The following is a 7,573-nucleotide window of genomic DNA, read 5'->3' as shown; positions in this document are numbered from 1 at the left end:
GTTTCATAAGTGAAGGAGAAATAAAATCCTTTACAGATAAGCAAATGCTTAGAGATTTTGTCACCACTAGGCCTGCCTTACAAGAGACCCTGAAGGAAGCACTCAACATGGAAAGGAACAACCGGTACCAGCCATTGCAAAAACATGCCAAAATGTAAAGACCATCAAGGCTAGGAAGAAACTGCATCAACTAACGAGCAAAATAACCAGTTAATATCATAATGGCAGGATCAAGTTCACACATAACAATATTAACCTTAAATGTAAATGGACTAAATGCTCCAATTAAAAGACATAGACTGGCAAACTGGATAAAGAGTCAAGACCCATCAGTCTGCTGTATTCAGGAGACCCATCTCACACGCAGAGACATACATAGGCTCAAAATAAAGGGATGGAGGAAGATTTACCAAGCAAATGGAGAACAAAAAAAAAGCAGGGGTTGCAATACTAGTCTGTGATAAAACAGACTTTAAACCATCAAAGATCAAAAGAGACAAAGAAGGCCATTACATAATGGTAAAGGGATCAATTCAACAGAAAGAGCTAACTATCCTAAATATATATGCACCCAATACAGAAGCACCAGTTAGAATGGCAATCATTAAAAAGTCAGGAAACAACAGGTGCTGGAGAGGATGTGGAGAAATAGGAACACTTTTACACTGTTGGTAGGATTGTAAACTAGTTCAACCATTATGGAAAATAGTATGGTGATTCCTAAAGGTTCTAGAACTAGATGTACCATATGACCCAGCCATCCCATTACTGGGTATATACCAAAGGATTATAAATCATGCTGCCATAAAGACACATGCACACGTATGTTTATTGCAGCACTATTCACAATAGCAAAGACTTGGAATCAACCCAAATGTCCATCAGTGACAGACTGGATTAAGAAAATGTGGCACATATACACCATGGAATACTATGCAGCCATAAAAAAGGATGAGTTTGTGTCCTTTGTAGGGACATGGATGCAGCTGGAAACCATCATTCTTAGCAAACTATCACAAGAACAGAAAACCAAACACCGCATGTTCTCACTCATAGGTGGGAACTGAACAATGAGATCACTTGGACTCGGGAAGGGGAACATCACACACCGGGGCCTATCATGGGGAGGGGGAAGGGGGGAGGGATTGCATTGGGAGTTATACCTGATGTAAATGATGAGTTGATGGGTGCTGACGAGTTGATGGGTGCAGCACAGCAACATGGCACAAGTATACATATGTAACAAACCTGCACATTATGCACATGAACCCTAGAACTTAAAGTATAATAATAATAAAAAATAAATTTAAAAAAAAAGAAAATCATACAAAAGATCAATGAAACAAATAATTGTTTTTCTTGCTACCACTGTTACTGATATAGTAATTATAGATATTACACAGTCAAAGTGAATCCAATCCAGGTTTTTCAACTGTTGCTATGATGCACTGTGTGTAGCCCAATTCCCATATTTGATTCTGTGCTACAGGAGAGAAGAGGCTGTGATTAATTCACATGTGTATCCACTGACTAGCATGGTCCCCCAAGCAAGCACTCAAGAAAGAATGGCTGAATAAATGGCCAGTGGGTGACAATCTTTATTTCATTAACCCTAATTCCCTAACGAAATGAAATGCTCTGTTTTCCTATCATTCTCCAACAGTGTTTATATATCGAGTAAATATTTATGAAATAAATCCTTTTTATCTCCTTATGTCCTTTGTTTTCACAATCAGTATTTGTCTTTCTGTGCCTGACTTATCTCACACAGCATGATGTCCTCTAGATTTATCCATATTGTCACAAATAACAGGATTTCCCCCCTTTGTAAGGCTAAATAATATAGCACAGAATGGTGACTATAATAAATAATTATGCATTGTATATTTCAAAATTACTAAAAGACTTTAAATGTTTTCACCAGAAACTGAAAATTACTTGTGGTGATGGATTTGTTAATTAGCCTGATTTAATCATCCAGTATTACGAACATACATCAAAATATCACATTGTACTCCATAAATTACACAGTTATTATTTGTCAACTAAAAATAAACATTTAAGAAAAATTCTCCATCATTCCAGGTCGTCCACTGCACCATTCACCCTGCTCCCCCAGGCACATTATTTTCAAAGCACTAAAACAACTTTTTAATATCTAAAGAAAGAATATGTGATAAGGGATCAAAGAGGAAGGAACAAAGGAAAATGCAGCATCCAACTTTAACTAGCTTGGGAGTTAAATTTTCCCTAGAGATCTAGTGCTTCAAATCCACTCTACTTAGTGGGGTCCAGACTGTTCCTGACCAAAGTCCTCCTATTACTGGCTCCTTGAAAGTCCTATTCTGTGAAATTTCTCCTACTTTTACACATAAAATGACAGAGTCATACCTAAATCAACCCAAATGCCCATCAGTGATAGGTTGGATAAAGAAAATGTGGTACATACACACCATGGAATACTATGCAGCCATAAAAAGGAATGAGATCATGTCCTTTGCAGGGACATGGATGGAGCTGGAAGCCATTATCCTCAGCAAACTAACACAGGAACAGAAAACCAAACACCACATGTTCTCACTTATAAGTGGGAGCTGAACAATGAGAACACATGGAAACAGGGAGGGGAATGACACATACTGGGGCCAGTCGGGGGTTGGAGTGGGGGGAGGGAGAGCATTAGAAAAAATAGCTAATGCATACTGGGCTTAATACCTAAGTGATAGGCACAGCAAACCACCATGGCACACATTTACCTATGTAACAAAACTGCACATCCTGCACATGTACTCCAGAACTTAAAAATATTTTTTTAAAAAAAGTCCTATTTTGTGAAATTTCTTCTGCTTTTACATATAGAATGACAGAATTTTACCTGTCTTCCTTGAAGTGGTAGCCTAGGGTAATGGTCAAGAACATGCATTGAATTCTGGCCCTGACATTTACCAATAATATTACATGGGGAAATATCATTTACCTCTATGAGTAAGACTCAGTTTCCTTATTTCCAAAATGGGCATACTAATAGGATCTGTCTCTAAGAATTTATGTAGCTACTACATGCCTGAAAGGTACTCTGTGTTCAATAGGTTGTATCCATTTTGTTGTTGTTGTTATTTGATGGAGAAGTTGGCACAGGGCACAATTCTGACAACATGTGTCTTTGAAAAATTTATTAATCTAAATATAGGAAACAAATCCTTGAAGTTTTGTTGATTTCAGATATTATACATAGACAAGGACAATTTTCTCATTATTATCTGCTATGGTTTTAAAATGTCCCCCAAAGTTCATGTGTTAGGAGCTTAATACCCAATACAACAGTATTGGGAGATAGGCCTTTAAGATGTGATTAGGTATCTTTTCTCATGAACCCTTGGAGGGCGCTTTCTTATGAATAGATTAATGCTGTTATTGCAGGAATTGTCATGGGAGTGGGTTCCTGATTAAAAAAAAAAAAAATGAGTCTGGCCCAACTTCCTCTCTGTATCTTATATATGCACTTCCTTACCATGTGACACCTTCCACAATGGAATAATCCTCACCAAATTCTAGCATTGTGCTCTCAGACTTCCTAGCCTCCAGAACCATGAGCCAAAGAAACTTTCGTTCTTTATAAATTACCCCATCTGTGGTATTCCATTACAGCAGCAGAAAATGGATGAAAACAGTATCATTTCACAGTCTACAAACTAGTTAAATTTAAAACCAGAACTTGAGGCATGACTTTCTATTCCTAAACCCAAACAGTACTAAATCAAAAATTACAACATAAATTCTATTGAATGGGTACTTTTATTTAATTTATAATGTATTTTAGTTAGATGATTATGTGACAGCTATAAGCATTGGCATTATATTGCATTTTTTTAATTAAGTAGCATCATTGAAAGTAGTTTAAATCAACTGAGGGAGCCAACTGATTTTTTTTCTTTAAAAGTTATCAATATAATGCATTAAATGATTCAATACATATTTCTAGTGTAATTTATTTTCATTTTTATGTAGATTTTGACCACCAATATGTTTGAAGATCTTTCTCAGGGTATTCCAAGGGTCTGGGGCATTCTCAATCTCCTGGGCCTTTCGGCTACAAAAGAGACTTTTAGTATGAGGTTTATCATTTTGGAGAAATTCTGGCCAACACAGACTGTGAATAATAAAAATACAAAGAATAGAAAATTGTTATATAGAACTTACCAAAAGTGTCTTTATACATATTAAATAATTAAATCTTTACCACAATTATGAGGCAGCTACTATTATCTATTTTTTACATAAAGTCAAATGAGGCAAAGAAAGGTTAGGTAACTCACCCTAAGATCCTACAACTGGTTATTAGCAGACCTAGAATTCAAGACAAGATATCTGACACCTCAGTCCATGTTGTTCCTGCCTATGCTGTAATGCTTCCCAGCTAAGGACTGGCTGGAAGTAGATCAAGGGCTTTTAGAACAGATTACAGAAAGTGAAACTATACTTACTGCAATGTCCATTCTGCTTTACCAGCAATAGTAGTCTTGAGAGCAGATTGATATTTGCACTCACAGAACACAAAAACATAGCAAACCTCCAGACCTGGGATAGAAATCAAAGGACAATCTTATCTCTATTTATAGTGTTCCATTTTAAAGGGCAACATATTCACCTATAATTATGTATTATTTTGGAGGGAAGACATAAAGCATAGCATACATAGTCAGACCATGTGCTCTGAAGTGAGGTTGCCTGGTTGAATCCTGGCTCATCCACTTACTAACTGGATGACTTTGAGAAGGTTACTCAATTTTTTGTGCCTTGGATTTCCCATTTGCAAATAAAATATAAGAATAATGCCTACCTAATAGGGTTATGAGGACAATAAAAGTGACTCAATACTTACAAAGCACATAGAAGAGTTCATGGCCCATAATAAGTACTTTATAAAGGTTTGTGAATAAATGAATTTTTTGAAGGCTGGAGAAAATTGGCAGAATGCTATTGTTGCTAACCTTTCTGGGTGATGGTAACATGAATGATTACTATTTTCCTCTTTGTACCTTTCTACATTTTTTATTTCAAATTTCCACAAATAGAAAAATGAGAAAATATTTCATCTGTTGAGTAACCACTACCTTGAACAAGGCATTGATCAGTCACTCATGAGTGGAAACTGACTTTATTTAATATTCCACTGTATCTCCAGTACCCACCAAAATTCCTAGCATATCATAAGCCTTTAATAAGTGTCTATGAACTAATAAACTGATCAGAACAGTCAGATATTAATAGGCATGGTTATTGATCTCAAGGAGTATGCAGTCTGGAGGGACAGCTTAAACTAATATGTTTTTTTGAATTAAGAAATAGTTTATATTTTTGGCAATATGCTTTATTTGGGAATTGTTACTCAGCATATAATATCCAAATCTTTTTGCTAGCATCATAAAAAAGCAATACAGTGGCAGGTTAAGAGCACTGAGTCAAACAGGAGTTAAACAATCTCATGAGATGTTTCAAAACTGATTCTGTGGCTTACTTGCTAGGCTACATTGCATAGCTCACTTTGCCTCTCTGAGCTCAGATTCCTCAACTCTAAAGTAAAGAAAATCAGACCGCCTACCTCATTAAGGTATTGAGATAAATAAATGAGATATTACATCTGATTTGTTTAGCTGAGTGCCTAGCACATAGCAAGCACTCATTAAATTGTTGCTGTCTGGGATTTTTAAAAATTAATGTTTAGGCAGTAACACAAACAGATTGAGATATTGCATGGAATGGAGGTTCAAAGTGTTAAGTGGGGACAGAGACAAAGCCATTTCAACTGGTAGTCATCAAGCAAAGTGTCCTGGAAGAGGCTGAATTCGAGCCTTGCAGGTTAGGTTTAATAGATGAAGGAAAGGATAAGCAAAGACACAATAGTCTAAATGGGTGAGGGGCAATGAGTGAGAAGGAATCAGATATCCTTGGATGGTGGTTGTACAGGGATATGGGGAAGTTTAAGTCCTAATTTGAGAATTACATCTTACACGCAAAGTGAGATGTCCCAAATGACCAGAAATACGGATTGCCATAAAATATAAAATATATGCCCGTAATGGCTGGAGGGAGGGAGGAATGGAGAATTGATGTTCAAGGAGAATATATTTTCAGTTATACAAGATGAATAAGTCCTAGAAATCTGCTATACAACATTTCTCCTATTATTAAAGATACTGTGCCCTAAAAGTTTGTAAACAGGGTAGATCTCATGTTAAGTTTTCTTACCACAATGAAAGAAAAAAGAGAAGAAATAAGAGAGTAGAAGCCTTATCCTTCTCATCCATTCAGTCATCTATCAGAATCCCTCCCCCATCACTTCCACCTGCTTACAGCCATCTGTCTCTAGGAGGAAAACAAACATCACCTTAAATTTCAAGTAATGAGAGCAAGAGCCATTTCAAATACATGACAATCTGAGTTCTAGAATGGTTCCGGTGAGGATTACTTTCTTACTTTGAAAGAGATCCACACAATAAACTAGAGTGGCCAACCATTTTTTTTGAAAGTTGCTTTAACAATAAAAATATCAATCTGATTTGTTTAATGTTTGTATGTTACAACTGTAATAAAATTAATAGCTAACAATATATATATGTGCCCTGGTGGCTTTCCTGGGTGAGAAGCAAGGGCCATACATAAGTAGACTTGAGGATGCTTTAGACAGAAAAGTAAAGATTCACATCCTGGAATCTAAAGTCTTAACCCTATTACTTATTATATTTCAAAGTTCTAAGAACAGTGTCTAGCAAGGGGCTGCTTCTAACGCAGGGAGACAGGAAAGCAACTGGTGGCATAAGATGTTCTAGTTGTTTTTGCTTGATGATCAATGAATTCTGAGAAAACGTTCTCCAACCCCATATGCTGTCTTTCAATGTAAGCAGTACGGCTGTGAGGACAGGGCTCGGGAAGTTTGAGAGAACCCATCACTCTGCATCACTGTCATGTGAGCCAGCCTCACACAGGTGGAGTCTTTTCCACCAAAAGAAGTTAGGTCAGGAGGGTGATTTCTGAGAGAAAGAGAAGGCACTGACACTCCCCAGACTCCTTGGGGAAGAAACTCCAAAACTGTAATAATTCTTGGCTCGTTTTCTGCTGTCTTCTCCACCTGAACTCCAGGGACTTCTTGATGATCTCAAAGGATGCTCCCTTGACAGAAGGTGGGGTCTATGAGTGTCTTCAATCTCCTCAGCATGTGGGAGGCCCAGAGAAGGCAGAGAGGAAAATCTTCAGCTTCATGATGGTTGAAAGTTTGTCTAAAATCAGGTGCCTTCTCTGTGTGGTTTTTTGGGGAAGCATATATATAACTGAGACTAGAATTGGGAAAAGAATTACACCAACACAGACAAGCATGCACTAACAATGACAATTTTAGCATTTAGGGGCTGGGTAACAGAAAAGGAGATTTATGTTACATTAAAAGAAATGTTGGCTGGGCGCAGTGGTTCACGTCTGTAATCCCAGCACCTTGGGAGGCCGAGGTGGGCGGATCACTTGAGGTCAGGAGTTCGTGACCAACCTGGCCAACATGGTGAAACCCCGTCTCTACTAA

This window comes from Macaca mulatta, chromosome 15, assembly GCF_049350105.2.
Source record: "Macaca mulatta isolate MMU2019108-1 chromosome 15, T2T-MMU8v2.0, whole genome shotgun sequence".
In the NCBI taxonomy this organism is placed as follows: Eukaryota; Metazoa; Chordata; class Mammalia; order Primates; family Cercopithecidae; genus Macaca; species Macaca mulatta.
Note: the sequence above shows the minus strand (reverse complement) of the source record.